The following is an 18,227-nucleotide window of genomic DNA, read 5'->3' as shown; positions in this document are numbered from 1 at the left end:
TGTTTGGACGCGTCCTTCCCCCCAAAATACTTCCCAAAACCTTGCACCCCACTTCCTGGACAAGGTTTGGTAAAAAGCCTCACCAATTTGCCTAGGTGACTACAGACCCAGACCCTTGGATCTTAAGAACAATGAACAATCCTCCCAACACTTGCACCCCCCCTTTCCTGGGAAATGTTGGATAAAAAGCCTCACCAATTTGCATAGGTGACCACAGACTCAAACCCTTGGATCTGAGAACAATGAAAAAGCATTCAGTGTTTTACAAGAAGACTTTTAATAAAAAATAGAAGTAAATAGAAATAAAGAAATCCCCCCTGTAAAATCAGGATGGTAGATATCTTACAGGGTAATTAGATTCAAAAACATAGAGAACCCCTCTAGGCAAAACCTTAAGTTACAAAAGAGATACACAGACAGAAATAGTTATTCTATTCAGCACAATTCTTTTCTCAGCCATTTAAAGAAATCATAATCTAACACATACCTAGCTAGATTACTTTCTAAAAGTTCTAAGGCTCCATTCCTGGTCTATCCCTGGCAGAAACCAGCATACCGACAGACACAGACCCTTTGTTTCTCTCCCTCCTCCCAGCTTTTGAAAGTATCTTGTCTCCTCATTGGTCATTTTGGTCAGGTGCCAGCGAGGTTACCTTTAGCTTCTTAACCCTTTACAGGTGAGAGGAGCTTTCCCCTGGCGAGGAGGGATTTCAAAGGGGTTTACCCTTTCCTTTATATTTATGACAGCATGCCATTGTTTTGTCTCATTAAAATAATTTGTTACAACTAGTATTAGAATTTTGTTACATAATGCAGTCGGTAAAATATAGTGGTGTTGTATTACGTGAACATTTGGAAAATTCAATATTTTGATGTGCTGTTTGTTGTTCTCTTTTGTTCCCTTACACAGCTGAGTTTGTAAAATGAAGGGGGGGAGCAGACTCTCCATTTACAGCATTTTAACTGGACCCCAGTAGCATAGTTCCATTTTTTTTTCAGAGTACTGAAGGCAATTTTGGTACTACATTCTCATGACAAAGATTGTAGCAAGGGAAGAAAATAGTATATCATGAATTCATTAACTAAGGAACGCTACAAATTTCTGTTAATCTCATTTTAATGTTAAAACTACAAAATTGTTCACCCTAAGCAATCAGATGTTGTAATATTCAAAATTGTGTTGCTGTTTTCTCATTGCAGAGACATAGAATGTCTTGTCAGCCATTTTAGACAGCTTCTTCCCTAAGTGAACTTATGCCATCAAAGGATATCCATTGAGGTTTTCCACTCCATCATGTCCCAAGTCTACCCCTTCTGTCTCTTGACATGCCGCTTGCTCTGAGTGTGGGGTTGACTTTACCATCTTTGGTGATTTTACAGAAGTGGAGAGTTCTCCTATGCAAGGGAAATTCTCCACTGGCTGACTCTGGTTCCGGTGATTTTACAGAAGTGGAGAGTTTTCCTATGCAAGGGAAATTCTCCACTGGCTGACTCTGGCTCCAATACAGCCACTTTGTGCTGCTTGAATAGTGCAAATGGGAGTAGCATATTGGCTCAACCAGGCCCATATTCTCTGTGTATTTATTTATAATTTAACCCTATACATATAATATCTGTTAGGGTCTTTGCCCTATCCTATGGTTTTGGGAAGCTTGCAGCTGTGCTCCCCTGGTTGCCTATGACACAGAATTTGTAAGTGTTTGATGAAAATCTTATGTCCTCTTCTGCCAACGAGGGACAAGTAACTGTATCAGCTGCAGCACTGTACTATCAGTCATTATAGGGATCATGAACATCCAAACTGAACCTGTTTCCCATTATTCTGAGGAGCAAAACTTTGGTCTTTCCCAAACTTCATATACTGTCTTACCAAATCCCCAACTTGTTTCCAGTTTCACGTATACAAAATTATCAATATCAAAGAGTGTGCTCATTTGTGAAACCTGATATTTTCATGCATTCTCAAGTACAATTGTCATATTAAGAGTCATAGTTCTTCTATGTTTACGTGTAGGCAAATCTATTTCATTTATTTCATTTGTATCCATTTCTGGTACCTATCCAAGGTGCTAGGCACTTCACAATATTAAAAACACATATTTAGACTATCTAAAATGTTTCCACTATACCGCTATTATGAAATCTCCACATAATAGAATTCCACACAAAAATAAGCTCCAGGCAAATAGGCCAGAAGACCTCCATCTAGTTCCTAAATGTGTTCCTAACTGTCTATGAGAAAAGATGGGCTTTCAAAAAGTGTGTTACACCAGGAAGGTTAATAGGTTTGAATTCTGGCAGGAGGAGGAAAACAAATTCCAGAATTAAGGACTTTGGCTAGACAGTACCTTGCCAGTACCACCTCCTCATTTAAATCTAAGGTACTTCAGCTCCTGTAACTTTGCTGGTCAGAATTATTATATGGCACGAAGTAGGAGGCAGTCCTTCAATTTACTGTGTCTCAAACCATGTAGGGCTTTGTAGGTTAAAACCAATACCTTAAACTTACTGGAAGGCAGTGCAGTGCTCAGAGAAATTGTGTTATATGCTCCTTCCTTTGTACACAGTTTGTCAGGGAGATGACTGCATTCAGCACTAGTTTGAGTATCTGAGTGATCCCAAAGTACAGCCTCATGTGCAGATTATTAGTGTAATCTAGCTCACCTATCCTAATGGGGTCATGGTCCATGAACTAGATTTTGTAGGTACTGTGGTAATACAAATTATTATTATTAATAATAATATATGTTGGTATCAGTGTCTGTTTTGGAAAGAAAAGTTTGTACCCTCCTAGTCAGATGAGGATGGCGGCGGGAGCGGGGAGATGAGTGGCCATTTTGGCCAAAGCTGCTACAAGATCTTCCAAAGAAAATCGTGGATTTAATAAAACTCAGAAGGCCCTGATCCTACAAACACTTATATATGTGAGAAGTCCTAGTTCACTGAGTACAATGGGACTGCTTGTGTGCATAGATTATATACATGCCATTGAAGTTCCCCAAAATAATTGCTTGAGCAGCATCTCTTTTAGAAAAACATCCAAACTTGATTTAAAATTATAATTGATGGAGAATCCGCCATGACCCTGGCGGTAGGTTGTTTCAATGGCTAATTACTTTCATTATTAAAATGTTATGCCTTATTTTCCATATGAATTTGTCTAGCATCAACATCTAGTCATTGGATTGTTACACCTTTCCCTGATAGATTGAAGAGCCCAGTATTATATATTTGTTCCCCATGTATGGATAACGTTTCTCATGTGCAAATGTATTTGCAGAATCAGAGCACAAGATTGAGCACATGGCCACCAACACTGGACATGTTCCCTCAACTGGAGTGCAGACATCACTCTAGCCAAATCTTCCAGCCTGCTTGTACCTATCAATACTCTGATTTCATAAATAGTGTCCTGTTCTGAGTATATGGAAAACTGTGGCATTTCATATATGACTACATGGTTACTATTAGTAAGTGCTGATGTTTTGCTGTATGTTGCCAATTTGTTCTGGAACAAGAATTTACCAACTCTACACAAAAATGTCACCATTTCACATTGAAGCATATTTTTACAAAGTGACATAACCAATTTTTTGTTCTGCTGAAAGAACTCTAATTTCACAGGCCAAGCATGTATGATTGTATGGGTATGTGCCTGTACCCACAAATACAGGGTTAATCCTGCAAATAGTTTTGCATGTATAGAAGACAATAGTTTTTTATGAGTGTTCCTGAAATTGATTTTAGTTTTGTGAACTCTGAGTTGTTTTGGTTGTTTTGTTTTTAAATAAACTTGGCTCTGTGTGTTCAGTATAATAAAGATTTTAAGCCATTCCTTTTTTGCTTTGTTTTCTCACTACTTTATGACAAAAAAAATCAGCAATAATTAAAGTAGTATCCCCTGATTTTTCCTATTAATAACTAAAATTAGCTTAATCTTTCCCATCCCTCCTTGACAACCATCCACTCTGTTATATTGTAGCTTTATTTCTCTCATTTAAAAAATCTATAACAAAAGTTATTAAGAGTCTCAGATATCATATATGTAGTCCACCTACTTACCCCTGTGTAACTTAGAAGAAACTGGCAGAGCCTTCATATTATATATTGATACTCTGAGATCACAGAATACTTTAGCAGTCTTTTGTATCATGACACGTTAACACGTTTGAATATTGTACATTCAATTCTGAATGTAATTTATTCAGTAATGGTAAATATAGTCATAGTGATATTTACAGTTTCAAGTATGATTATTTCCATAAAAGGCTTTTGAAGGTTTTATAATAAATGTTCTAAAAGTTCAGAAACCAAATTGATTCTAATATATTTTTATTTTGTATTAGAGCTTTCATATTTTTCCTCAGTCACCAGGATTTTTTTCAAGATCTACTTACTTTTTGAAATATAAAGGGGAAGGGCATTACAAAAAGATAAATAGCTATATTTGTCCGTAGTGAAATAATATTTGCTCATCTTTCTTACCAGAAGCTTAAAGGCCTTTAAAATAAATTTATGATTTAGCATATGCAGTATACTGCACACCTTATTAGTTAGCTTGTCTGTAGAATGTTAGTTCATTAGGTGTGGTTTTTGTTGATTGGTTGGTTTCCTTTTATTTTTTTTAAAAATGATGCCATAAATGGGTTTTTATCTGGAGTGAGTCTTGAGCTTTAAAGAAACATGTTTATTTCAAACTCTAGACATTACCATTCTTATGTGGAAACCCGGATCTTTTCTTCAGCTTTGTGAATTTCAAGTAGTTTAAAAAAAACCCAAAATATATCAGTACTTGACTTGCATGTATATGTTACTGGAATGGTTTGTTTTTCTATTTCACTAAGGACTCTAGAGGGTTGTTATCTGTGTACTGTGATTTCAATGGATGGAAGAGATATCCAAAATTCTTATTAAGTATATCTGAGAAATAACAACCTGTAAATGTGTCAACCTGTTTCAGGGCGTTTTGTCCTGTTGTGTGAGATTATATAAATTTTAAGCATACTTTCACCATGTTATGGGTACAATTTCCTGACTTTCTCATTAACCAGAAAGTAGATCACCATCTTCTTTCCTGTATTGTTGGAACTGATTTTTCAAATGTATTTCATTTAAATGCAAATATGTTTGTCATTTTTAAGCCTGCATACACACTGTTTCTGATTTAGGATATTAAACAGTTGTAATGATTATTTTACAAAATAATCACAATTCAACTGGAGCTTGCCATTTCCAGGCCCAGCAGAAAAAATAACCTGACCTGCTTTACCCTTCCAAATCAGTTGCCAAGAAGTAGGGGAACATTGTGGATGGCAAGGCATGTTTCTGCTTGGGAAGGAAATCGTAAGGAGGAGCATGAATTATCAGGAGAATTGTCCCCACCATTGTAATCTTTTCAATTGCAGCCAATCCTTCCTGATTTCATATCCTACTCTCCTTCTAACGTCTTCATTTGTCTTCAAATCATTCTAGTTTACACTGCCATCTTTTGAAGAACTCTCATCTCTACTGCCTCCAGCCTTCTGATGTTTGTTCCATGTGGTGCAGCTGCTTTCAGGCCATAGAGCTAGTACCCTGGTTTGATAAAATTTTCATTTGTTACCAACCATAATGTGTTTCAGTCCATGATTTCCTCAGCTGCTGTGCAGCACTTGTAGCCAAAACAAATCTCCTCTTAACTTCATCTTTGATAAAGCTTCTTAGGTACTCACTGGTATTTTCCCACTCGGACCCCTAGGGCAATGTAAGCAAGTTACTCTTGACTCCTTAGAACCAGGAAGACCAGCTTTTGGGTGAAGCAGACTCTGCCAACAATATTTTCGTAAGCAAGTTTGAAGTTAGTGACATTTGAAGAATAAGCCATGCTGAAATTTTATCACTGTTAATTTGAGTGGATGGATCATTTTCCTGGTTTTCTGATCTGAAAGTTTTGTTGCTATTCTATGACATACATATAGCCTTGGAAGAAAGGAGATGACTTTTTCTTTAAGTGGGTTAATAGGTCCCAGGGCTTCCAAAGCTGAATTTGTTTGGTTTTGGGTGGTAAACTTGTAAAGGCTTACTTGTTTCAACAACATAGGAAGCTAGACAGGTGTTCCCAATGGCCCTGACATTTACTATAACTTGCATGTGTGTATCTATCTTACAACTTCGGCAAGCTGTTCGCCAGAGAGCTGAACTCTTGCAAATAAGCCCCTCCAGGCTCGACTGGAAAGCTTGGGATCTCATGGCTGTGCACTTGTTAGGCTGAAAGCAAGCCTGAAACCTGACAATATCTATATATATACAATTGAAGATTCATTTGTTTTATTTGAGAAGAGACAATTCTGTTGTAAGCCTGCATTAAAAATATCACTTTTCATGGGAACTGTATATTACATTTGATCTTGTTCTCTCATACAGAATCTCTCTCTCACACACACACACACACACACACACACACACACACACACACACACAAATGAGTTTTACTTACATCAGGGATAGCTACAAAAGCTGGGGAATATTGAGTTTAGGCTGAAACATCATCCGTAACTTATTCCACACAGTGGTACATATGATAGGTTCATGGCTGTATGCAGGCATGCAGCATGCATGATATAATGGACAGTATCTAAATTCAGACAAAGCTTCTTATGATACACTGAAAGGTTTTATATTGTTCATCACACCTTCTATTACCATACAAATCTTTATCTAACTGGACTTGGTGTTATGGTGATAATGGAACAGAATTTGCTTACATTTACACTAGTATAAGGAGGCCACTGCAGTTATTCCTGATTTACACATCTCCAGCTGTGATGATAATCTGGCCCACTATATGTATTGTCAGATGGTTTGGAAGCTGAAGGGTATAGCCAGGGAGTAGGGACTGGGAGAATAGTGGAGCAGTTAGTGTGTGTACAAAGTGCAAAGATTACCCAGAGATATGCAATACTGAGGCACACACAACATATGAAAAATGGACTTTTTAGCTAAACTTTGAGTTTACTTATTTCTATAGTTTGAATTTTGATTTTGTGCCCGATCCCCTCTTTTAGGCTCTGATTCTGCTTTGATTAAATTGCTTTGGAGTAACATGGGTCCTTACTTTCTTCTTTTGGATACTATTTTGAAGGGTTGTAAGAACTGACACAATGGACCAAAAATGACTGTGCTACATTATGGATTAAGGACCTGCCAAATTATTCCCTCCCTATTATTGCAGTGGAAACCAGCATTTACAGTTTTTCTCCAATAGGAAAAAAAAGATGTATCTGTTTTCTATGAAGAGCAAGTTGTGTCCCCTTGTAAAACAAACAAGGGAGGGGGGAGAGTCTTTTGTTTTTAAAATAACAATTGTGCTGGTAATCTTCACTCTTCATAAAGCTTTTGTCTTATGAAAACAAAGCAAAATTTTTACTGTACAGGAAGGGAGACCATGGGGCCTTGATAATGGGGATTGTCTCTGTTTTGGGAGCCTCTACTGGCATCTCATTTGAATTTGCAATAACACAAGTTCACATCTCCAGCTGGTGTAAATCACTGGAGCTCCACTGAAGTCAATATAACTACGCCAGTTCTACTGGGGATTTGGCACCCAGGCTTGTTTGGTTTGGTTTTGCTTGGTTGTTCATTCATTTAATAAATCCTACAGACTGGACACCTGAAAGAACTGGACACTGGCCTGACAAACTTGTGTAACTGATAGCAGGCTAGCTGGGTACACTGTTAAGGATCACTCACACACCAAGCCTGACCCATGTTGCCATCCCCGAATGAGGCTTCCCAGTAGTCCTCTTTCTCCGCATAAGCCATACACAGTCAGATTGACTTAATGACAGTGAGTTACTTTGACTCTGGGCATTTTTGTGAGTGTGTTTCCTCTCACCATCATCCTGTTTACACAGGTGTGGGCTACATTAGAAAATTAGTTTGTTTTAACTACGTTGATCAGGAGTGTGAAAAATCCACACCCTGAACAGCATTGTTAAGCCAACCAAAGTCACTGTGTAGACAGTGCTAGGTCAGTGGAAGAATTCCTCCATCAACCCATCTACCAACTCCTGGGGAGGTGGATTACCTGTGCCAACAGGGAAACCCCTCCTGTAAGTGTAGGTAGTGTCTGCACTCGAGTACTGCAATGGCACAGCTGTGTTTTAGTGTAGACAAGCCCAGTGTTTTAGTGTAGACAAGCCCACGGGTACAGTGCAAGTTGGGGCCTAAGTCTCTATGCTGCTTTCCATCCCAGATAAAAGGTGAGTACTAAACTGTACCAGGGACTGAGGGGACAAAAGGAGGCCTATGTCTGGGTGGTGTGGAGAGGAAAGGATGAAGAGAGTGGATAAATGAGAGGAGTAATAGACAGAGGGAGAGCATCTGTAAAACAGGAATCATTTTTTTTTAAATGCTTTGAGGGCCTCAGATTGAAGGTGCTATTAAGACGCAAAATGTTATTATTTTTTAATTACATGGAGACTACAGTATGCTTAACATGGCATGACTGGGAACCTAAAATCTGACACCTAACTTGTAAACCAAACTCTAAACTAGGGCAGAATGAATATTTCCAGCAAATTATTTATTATTAATTGCTAGTTAGGGCTCTGGTGTGCTAGCCAGTGCACAAAAAGTGTAACAGCATCCATTGCTGTGACAGGTATATAACCTTTTGTGACCTAAGTGCATGTCATGTAGCTGGGGCCAGGTAATAAAAATGTGTCTTAGCAATTCTGTGTATCACATCTTTAAGACAAAATCCTTGTCCCCGAAAACTAACACCACCAACACCACCATTAAAGACACCACCAATACCATCTAGTTCACATTTCAGTACTACTAGATCCCATCACAACTTTCGTAAGCATTACTCTGGGTCACTCAAAGCATAATATGGCTTTATTTTTATTTTATTCTGGTTTGGTTTGGTTTGGTTAAGAGAACATCAGTGAATTTAAGTATTACTTTCCATAGGAGAATGTGTTTATTTATGTGTTTATTACTTTCCATTGGAGAATGTGTTTTAGATTTAGATTGGGCAAGATATTTTTTTCTTCCTGCTTGGAAAATTAAAATCCCTTGGAATATTTTAAAACATTAACTATGGTTAAGGGATTAAATGAAGCAAAATGATTTGCTGTATGTTGAATCAATAAGAATTAAAGTTCATTTAAAAGTGACAGGTTTTTCTATGCACAGCAACTTTCTTTTAATACATATGGTGTGAATACATTTTCTTTTTAATATATGGTGTTTAATTAAGTGTTTGATGCATTCTGGGTGGGTTATTTGTGAATTTGAATCCTAAATTAGATAAAAACTGATTTCTGGAGTCCTATGCAGTAGGACTAGCTTTTCCAGTATGAGCTAGGTGGCAGAATTGACTAAGAAAGTGGTGCTTAGCAATTCCATAAACTCTGAATGCAAGCTTGTTCAGTGAATCATGTAAAGTGTAGTACATTGTAACTCTGTTCTTTGGAAAAAAGAATTATCTGATTATATCAAATATGTTTTGAAATGTTTTATGTAGAATATCTTTGAGCTGCTGCTGTTAATTTCCAAAGAGTGATAGGCTCTTGATGGAATGGGAAAATGCATCTTGTTTGGCAGATCCAGTATGGTTATTTAACAGTTCTAGTTTCACAGTTTTTTTGTGTATTACACAGTATAACCTTTACAGAAGGATTCTGCTGATAGTGTATTTCCCTAAGGTTTCTCTGTGCTGCCTTCCCAACTTTGCTTGTGTTGCACTCTCAGTTTGTATAGAGGATGAGGAAGGGATTAGAGAACAAACATATGACGGATGTTAGTCACGTTGCTTAACGCACTACTAGACAATGCTCAGGCAATAGGGTGATAAGTATGGTGTAAGAACCTATATACAATAGATTAGAAGTGCATTACATAGCTATTGTTAGTAGTGACTGTATATATGAATATTCAACAATGAGATACCCAGAAACGGTTCATATATAGTCCTGGACATCAGCGAGTTAAGAGAGAGAATTCTTGCCAGGAAGCATTCTCTTGTTGATCAGTGTTATCCTTTAATCTCTGAAAAGTGCCATGACAGAACTTAACTCCCACCAGGACCATCTCTTCCGAACAGTTTAAAAGAATGCAGGGACTTCAATTTTAATATCTCTACAGTAGACTAGATAAAGAAAATGTTCTGTTCTTTTCTTTTGTGTTTTGTCTTCCTGAAGTGTAATAAAGTGGCCTTGAAGTTACAGAGTGGTAGCTGGTTTAAAGGCACACACCCAAAGCTGGGAGTCAGGAACTCATTGAGTTCTGACTTACGCTCTGCCACTGTCACAATGCATGTCTTTGGGCAAGTCATTTAACCTGTATGTCTCATTCCCTCCCCCCGGCCCATATTTAAAATGGAGATGCTATTTACTGCACCGGGGGGTGGGTATTTTTCTTATGGTAGCACCTCCACACCCCAGTGATGGATCAGCACCCCATTTTTCTAGAGGCTGCGTAAACACAGAACAAAAAGACAATCTCTTCCTCAAAGAGCTTACAGCTGAAGTAGGTTCAATTAGGACAGGGTTTAATAAAAAATTATAAAGTGCTTCAAAAGCGTTAAGTACTATGTACTCCCAATTGTTGTTTTTGTTTTATCTGTGTCCAGTTTTGGTTTTACATTTTTAGTTTAGGGTGTATGTGGTTTATTCCACTGAAGAAAAAATGTAGGAAGGTAAACATATATAGTGGGATCTTGTGCTTGGACAGGATTGCAGGATTGGACACCCAGGAGAAAACTTCTCCATCTAGAAGAGCTAGAAGCAAGTGGTGGACAGAAAGTGGCAGATGAGGCTCACTAAGCAGGCTAAAGTTACAATGCAACCTGCCAAAGCAAAGTAGTCTCATTGTCAACCTCTTCTCTCAAAAGATCATCTTAATGTGACCCAAAGCATATCAGTTCAGTCCTTTATTAGAAAACCAACTCCATTAAGCAATTGACTTTTATCAGTCTTGAGACATTCATCATTTGAGACAGATTTCATGTAAAGTCAAACATATAGGGAGTCTGTTGGTAAGCAGAATCTTTGAATGTGCATAATCATTCAGACACAAAAAACCCAGGGTTGCTTAATAGAGTTGGTTTTCTAATAGTGGTGGAGGATTATGCAACTTAACGTGTTTTCGGATATTTGGAGTGGACTTCTGAAAAATAATCTTGCCTAACAGGAATGGACTACTAGACTACAATTTTTATCAAGCTCATTCCTAGAAGCCCCACCTTGATGAATAGATACTTCTAGAACTCAGGCTGCAGCACTGGCTCTAGATGGCACTAGTTTTGAGGTATCAGGGGGCTCTATAATACTCCCATTCTGTAAAAGATATTTATTAAACTCTCAGCCTCATTTCTTACAATCATCACCCAGTTATGTTGAGTTTAGTAATTTGGTTAACAAGACTATAAATGATAATTCATAGCATACTTTTATAGTTAGCAGTGGTAGCCTATTATCATTTTCTTTGTCAGCGCATATGGTGGGTGATAAACTAACTAATAAAACTGCCACATGGAGCATAGGTCTGCTTTTATTTTTTATGACTTCTTTTTTTTCACTTGATACATAATTAATGGACAAGGTTAAATTTTTTGTGTCTGTGTTTTCAGTTTTGGTTGATGTGTTTGGAGCTGTAAATGTTGTGTGACTACAATGGTATCCTAAATAAATCAGCCTCATTTATGTTGTTGCTATCTTATTTATATAAAAAATTGTCAAACATCATTATTTCTTCTTTGTTTTCAGTTTCCTGTATTTTTAAGGCTTATTACTATTTACTTCAATTGAGCTTAAAGTAAATCTGTACTTCATGATACATCTGCTAGTTGTGGGGTTGTATTAGCTTCATTCTCATCTGACACTCAAGCATGTGGGACACAATATGGATGCCGAATTTATGCACCTACTTGTTCCTTTTTTTTTTTTAACTTGTGGGCAGGTGTTTCCAATTGTTTTCCTGCTTTTCTGGAAGCAGCTACAGCTATTGCATCTCAGATAGGGCTGATTTTGCTTGCAGGTCTCAGTGGAGCTGCTGTATGACCTGGAACAGAGAATGAAAAAGACATACCCTCCCGCAAAATGCTGGGATAATGGACCGCAAATGGCTGTCTTCTACAACTGTTGGTCACAGGTCTGTTCTTCTCATCTTGCCTTGATGAATGGTCTTATGGAGAACAGACACAGGCCTTTCATTAGAGTCCTGTTGTAATTTCAGGAGGTGCTCCTGTGAGCCAGATTTCATTCTCAATCTCTCCAGCAATATCTGTTATCCTACCTCTCCTCAGTGGAGTAGGACAACTTGTTTTCCCCTCAACTAGTGAAATCTCAGTTGGTTCTTGAACAGGTCTCATAAAAGAAATGTGGCTCCTCTCTTACCTCCAGTGTCTGCACATGATCATGGATGCCAGCCTCTGGAAATGGAGAGATGACAGTTTATCATAGTCAACCCAAGAAACATGATACCCATGGGAGCAAAAGCTCCGCATCAACATCTTGGAGCTCAGTTCCGTCAGGTGAGCTCTGAATATCTAGAAATCGAGCCCCATCTTCACACCCCCTCCAAAGCCAAATCTTGGTCAGGTCAGAAAATATGGCCACCGGTGACCTACATGAATCATCAGGGCGTGATCCATAGCATTCTTCTTCTCAGGAAACTCAATTGCATCTTTCTTTGGGTGGAGAAAAACCTGGGATCACTCAAGATCTTATGTGTGCCTGGCTGACTGGACATCCAAATGGACTGATTGAACCGAAAGCATCTCTACCCCATGCAATGGTTCCTTCGTCTGGAGATAATCAACCAAATTAATCAGTCCTGGCTTCCATAGGTCCAACTTGCAATTCCTTAGTTCCCAAACCCCATTATCTGCTCTGACCCAATCCACCTCAAAATAAGGGTTTGGCTCTAGAAAGCTCTCCTTCTAAAACTAGGAACCCCACAATCACCCTCCTTACCATTCTCAAGAAGGATACTTCCACAGTTTATAGTAGGGTTGTAGCCAGTCTTTTTCTCTTGGTGCAGATATCACTATATATTGAGTAGGACACACACCATATTATGGAGTTCTTGCAGGATAGGTTTAAAAAAAGTCTGCTCACTTGATTAGGGTCCAGTCTTCTTAAACCAATCCCTTATTTACAGCCTTGTAATTTCTCTACTTCCTCTTGGTACTAAATCTAGTTCTAAAAGTCCTCTTAGACCCATTTGAACTCAACAATCCATTTTTTTCTTCTGTCATAGGAAGTGGTCTTTGCAGTGGCCATTACGTCACCCCAAAGCAAAGGAACTTTCAGTCCTGGCATGTGAACCCCTGTGTCTCATGTTCCACAAAGAAAAAGTAGTTTAATGTGCCCCAGATTTCTGCCCAAGGTGGTTTCTCCCCTCAACTTCTGCAGCAAACCTAATGCTTTGATTGTCTGGTTACCCAGATGTTCAAATGCTTGAGGCTGATCTTTCTTGAACCAAACCAGTCCACATGTCCATGTCCCTATTTGTGCTCTTTGAAGGAGTTGGCAATGGGAATAAGGCACAATATATGTCCTTTCCCACAAGATCAGAGGAAATTTTTTAAGTTCACTCTGTGTGAGTGTGATGGATCCCCCCCAGGGTGCCACCTGGAACGGGGATACCAGTGAGCCCCCCAACCATCAGCCTGGGTTCCCACTCAATCTGTAATGCTGTGACAAGCTGCAGACACACTCCTGGTCTCACACTTTCACCAGCAGCCAGCTGTAATAACATGCAGTCAGGCTTTTTGATTAGCCCTTGCATGGGAAGGCTATACAGCTAGGTCACTAACCAGCTTCACAGGCGCACACCCCCTCTGCAGGGTAAACCCAAAATTATGCTGTCTTGCACTGCACAGGGATCTGTACAGCATAAACTCATGAAATTCGTCCCCTTCCTCAATGTGGAGGAAGATATACGAAAGCTTTCTGCCCGCAGTTAAGATTTCCACACACTGGCTTTAGACAAAACAAAAACAAGTTTATTAACTACAAAAGGTAGATTTTAAGTGATTGTAGGGGATAGCAAACAGATCAAAGCAGATTACCTAGCAAATAAAACAGAAATGCAATCTAAGCTTCATATATCAAAGAAATCTGTTATGAGTAGCAAATTCTCACCCTAACTGTTGGTTTAGGCAGTTTGCAAAGATTCTTGAGGGCAAGCTGCACTTGCTTGCAGCTTAAAACCACAGGCTTTTCACAGACTAGAAATACCTCTAGCCTAGGTTCAGCCCTTCTTCCCCAGGTGTTTCCATGCGTCTCCTTTGGGCGGGGAGGTCAGTGAAGAAGAACCACAATGATATCACTCCCCTGCCTTAAATAGCTTTTGCATATGGGTGGAACCTTTTGTCTCCCACTTTAGTTCCTACACCTTTTGGTGGCAAAACACTGGTATTCTATGATGGAGTCCAGTACCAGGTGACTTGGTCACATGCCTCTGTAGGGCCACAGCAGCCATGAGTCAGAGGCTGTTTGTAGCGTCCTCAGGAAGCCTCCCCTTTGGGAGATTAGCATCTTCTAAGACCTATTGTTCTCCCTAATGGCCCTTCCCAGCCAGCCATCTAGACTGATTGCATTCTGCCTAGTGGGCATTCCCCAGGTGTAAACACATTTGTAATAGATGCATAGACAATATTCCTAACTTCAGATACCAGAATGATACATGCATACAAGTAGGATAGTCATATTCAGTAAATCATAACCTTTTAATGCTATATCACATGACCTATCTTGCATAAAATACATTGAAGTTCTGTCATATTCATATCATAATATTATGAAGAATATGGGGCATAATGCCACAGTGAGTATACTGGGTGGAGAACTGAGATGCCTTGATGGAGCTCTGCTGGGAAATCATCTGGTGCTTCCTCTGCTTACTTCAGCCCTCTCCTACATTTCCAGCCTTCTCCTTCTCTGGGTATTGACACATCCATATTTATGGCAGCCAAACCTCAGAAAAGCATATTTCTCTTACCTTGCTAATTGTTTATGTATCAGTATGGACATCCAGCCAAGATGTTCCAAGGGGTGGTTGTGATCAGGCAAAAGGTTTAGATTATCAGCATTCTGCAGTCAAACAATAGTTTTTTTTCTCTAGCTCTGATAATTCCCTGCTAAGGAAGCTGTGCCTGCACAGTAGGGCAAGGGGCTGGGTCTGAAGGTCTTGCATGAGATTTGGTTCCCATCCACTTGATTGACAGATAAGAAGCCCACACTCATTTGTTCATACTGGTGTTGCCACATCAAGGAAAATATTTCACAATTAAAACCTTTTTATTTCTTTTAATTTCCTTGCTGGTTTCAAAGTGTAAATTAGTCCCTTGTGTATTTGTGCTCTTTATTTTAACAGATAAAATTGTGTACAGTTGTTTATTGTATATAGCTTTTCAGAACAGCATTTCCCAGGTTTTACCTTGGAAAACTAATCAACCTATATTATGTATCACTCTTTGAAACATATTTGTCACCAAAATTTCCCTCTTGAATTGATTTACACTGTATCTAAATTCCTGCAAGACTCTACCAGCCCTTAAATCAATCTGTGGAATCCATCAAAAAGATTTTAGTTTTAGTTTAATCATGCTTTTTATTTATTTATTTTATTTAAGGAATGCAAGTCTCTTGGTTCCATTTTTAAATACTGAACTGGTAGATCACCTGTAAGTGTAAAACTGAACATTTCAATGCTTGGCACTATAGTAAGCAACCCTGTAGAAATCATTGTTTTCAGGAACTCTGAAGACCTGCAGCTGTATGAGTCGGAGAGGATCAATTATACAGTGGTTGCTGATCTGGGTTCTCTCCTGTCCTACTGCCCATTTGCAGAAATGTTACATTGTCTGTACACAGAGGCCTATAGAAGTATGTCTCTCTTCAGTGGAGTCCCATTTCCCTAGTGACATGACGAAGTAAAGTGGCAGTATGTTGAAGGCATGTTTGTCGGGAGTCTAAACCATGTATCTGTGCTTGTATTGATTCACCCAGTGGATTTCTTAGTTGATTTTTACTGGGTAGTTCTTTACAGTCTGATAAAAGAGATAGTGACACTGTTATCTTAACTCTTTTGAGATTAGTGAACAATCTTTCAGTACTAGGATGACTGACAACACACACACACTCTCTGTGTCTCTCTCAATTATTTCTTCTGTGGTTCTCTTTAGTAAGGGTCCAAGCATTATATTTACTTGGATTATTATGCTTGATTTATGTAAAAAGTCAAATAGACCTTATAATAGTTTCTAGTGGTAGATGGATAGAGAGCTGGATATGACATGAGCTGAATGGGCATAATTAAAATATTATAGCAACTATTACAGATATAGGGAGAGATTTTCAAATTTACAAAGGGCAGTTAGTGCCCAAGTCCCAGTGGTCCAGACCTGTTTATAAAGTCCTTAGAGAGTTCCTTTGAAATGAATGGGTCTTTAACCAGCTATTATAGATGCTTTCTAATATAAGGCTGCCAACTTTCTAGTTGCACAAAACTGAACACCCTTGCCCCACCCCTCTTCTGAGGCCTCACCCCTTCTCTGAGGTCCCAACCACCGCTCACTCCACCCCCACTTCCTCTGTGCTTGCTCTCCCCACCCTCATTTGCTCAGTGAGGGCCAGAAATGAGGAGATCAGGGTGCAGGAGGGGGCTCCAAGCTGAGGCAGTGGGTTGGGGTGTGGGAGGGGGTGAGGGCTCGGCTAGCCATGCGGGCTCTGGGGTGGGGTCAGGGATGAGGGGTTTGTGGTGTAGCAGGGTGCTCCAGGCTGGGGGGTGGAGGCGAGGGGTTCAGAGTATGGGAGGGGGCTCCAGGCTGAAGCAGGGGGTTGGAGGGTGGGAGGGGGATATGGGCTCTGGGCTGGGGTGCGGGTTCAGTACAGAAATGAGAAGATCAGGGTGTGGGAGGGGGCTCTGGGCTGAGACAGTGGGTTTTGATGCAGAAGAGGGTGAGGGCTCTGGATGGGGGTGAAGGCTTTGGGGTTGGACTGCGATTTGGAAGGCAGGAGAGAGATTGGGGCAGGGGGTTAGGGTGCAGAAGAGGCCCAGGCTCCAGGCGCTTATCTCAGGCAGCTCCCGGAAGCAGCGGCATGTCCCGCCTCTGACTCCTACACGGAGGCATGGCCAGGCGGCTCTGCACGCTGCCCTGTCTGCAGGCTCTGCCCCTGCAGCTCCCATTGGCCACAGTTACCAGCCAATGGGAGCTTCAGAGCTGGTGCTTGGGGCAGGGGCAGCACACAGAGCCCCCTGATTATCCCTATGCATAGGAGCCGGAGTGGGGACATGCCGCTGCTTCTGGGAGCCATGCGGAGCTATGGCAGGCAGAGAGCCTGCCTTAGCCCAACTGCGTCGTCAGCCAGACTTTTAATGGCCCAGTCAGTTGTGCTGTCCGGAGCCACCAGCCGTCCAACTGAGATTGGACAATGGTGTCAAAACTAACCACAGGTAGATTTTTTTGTCGTGAATTCTGCAAAAATAAACCATAATTTCAGCAGAATCATAACATCACCATGAAACTCTCTCTGCTTTGTTCCCATGTTGATGCTATGGAAAGGAAAATTCCTTCATAGCTTGTTGAAGTTTCCTTTGCAATAGCTGCTGAAATTGGGAGCCATCTGTCTGCAGTACGATTTTTTAGCAACAGTAACTTAATGGCAGAACGCATTAAAAGGAGAAGTTCAGAGATCAATAATTTTAGGCAATATGTGCCACCCAAAAAACTATAAGGACTTGATATTTCAGTGTGTTGGGAACTACTGAGAACTTTCGACTTTCATTAATGGGTGTTCAGGGTGCAAAACCCTCTGCTAGATCAAGAGCTGAGATTTTTAAATTATGCTTAAGTTATGGTTGACTCACAAGACAAGAGAAATGTTGCTTTATTCTTTTTTCTATAGCTTCTATTTTGTCATCAGTTTTTCACACATACATATATTTATAGGGGCTTTCTACTAAAAAGCTGTTAGGAAATACTAGTTGGTATTCTCAAAATCCTTTTTTTAAAATGATTTTCCTTAGTATTTGTTGAATCTTTCAGGTATCAAGGGCCCTTTTGATCTTGATTTCAAACATTTGCAGAATGAATAGCCTATCATAGGGTCTCTCGTTGGGCCCTTCCAGCTTTTGAGTCAGAGAGCTCCCCTATTTTTATCATTGAGCTGCAGGATAGAGAGGAATGCTTCTTTCTAAACCTCATAGATTTGCTATTGCAAAATTTCGTC

At 39.8% G+C, this 18,227-nt stretch overlaps 1 protein-coding gene across 21 annotated transcripts in view; it reads left to right on the top strand.

Moving 5' to 3' along the window:
• RBFOX1 (RNA binding fox-1 homolog 1) overlaps positions 1 to 18,227 on the top strand; it is a 2,420,635-nt gene that overhangs the window by 1,879,173 nt on the left and 523,235 nt on the right. The gene's annotated exons all lie outside the window — the stretch shown is intronic.

Source organism: Lepidochelys olivacea (genome assembly GCF_965140295.1).
Source record: "Lepidochelys olivacea isolate rLepOli2 genome assembly, chromosome: 10".
Taxonomy (NCBI): domain Eukaryota; kingdom Metazoa; phylum Chordata; order Testudines; family Cheloniidae; genus Lepidochelys; species Lepidochelys olivacea.
This window is presented reverse-complemented; position numbering and strand designations above follow the sequence as displayed.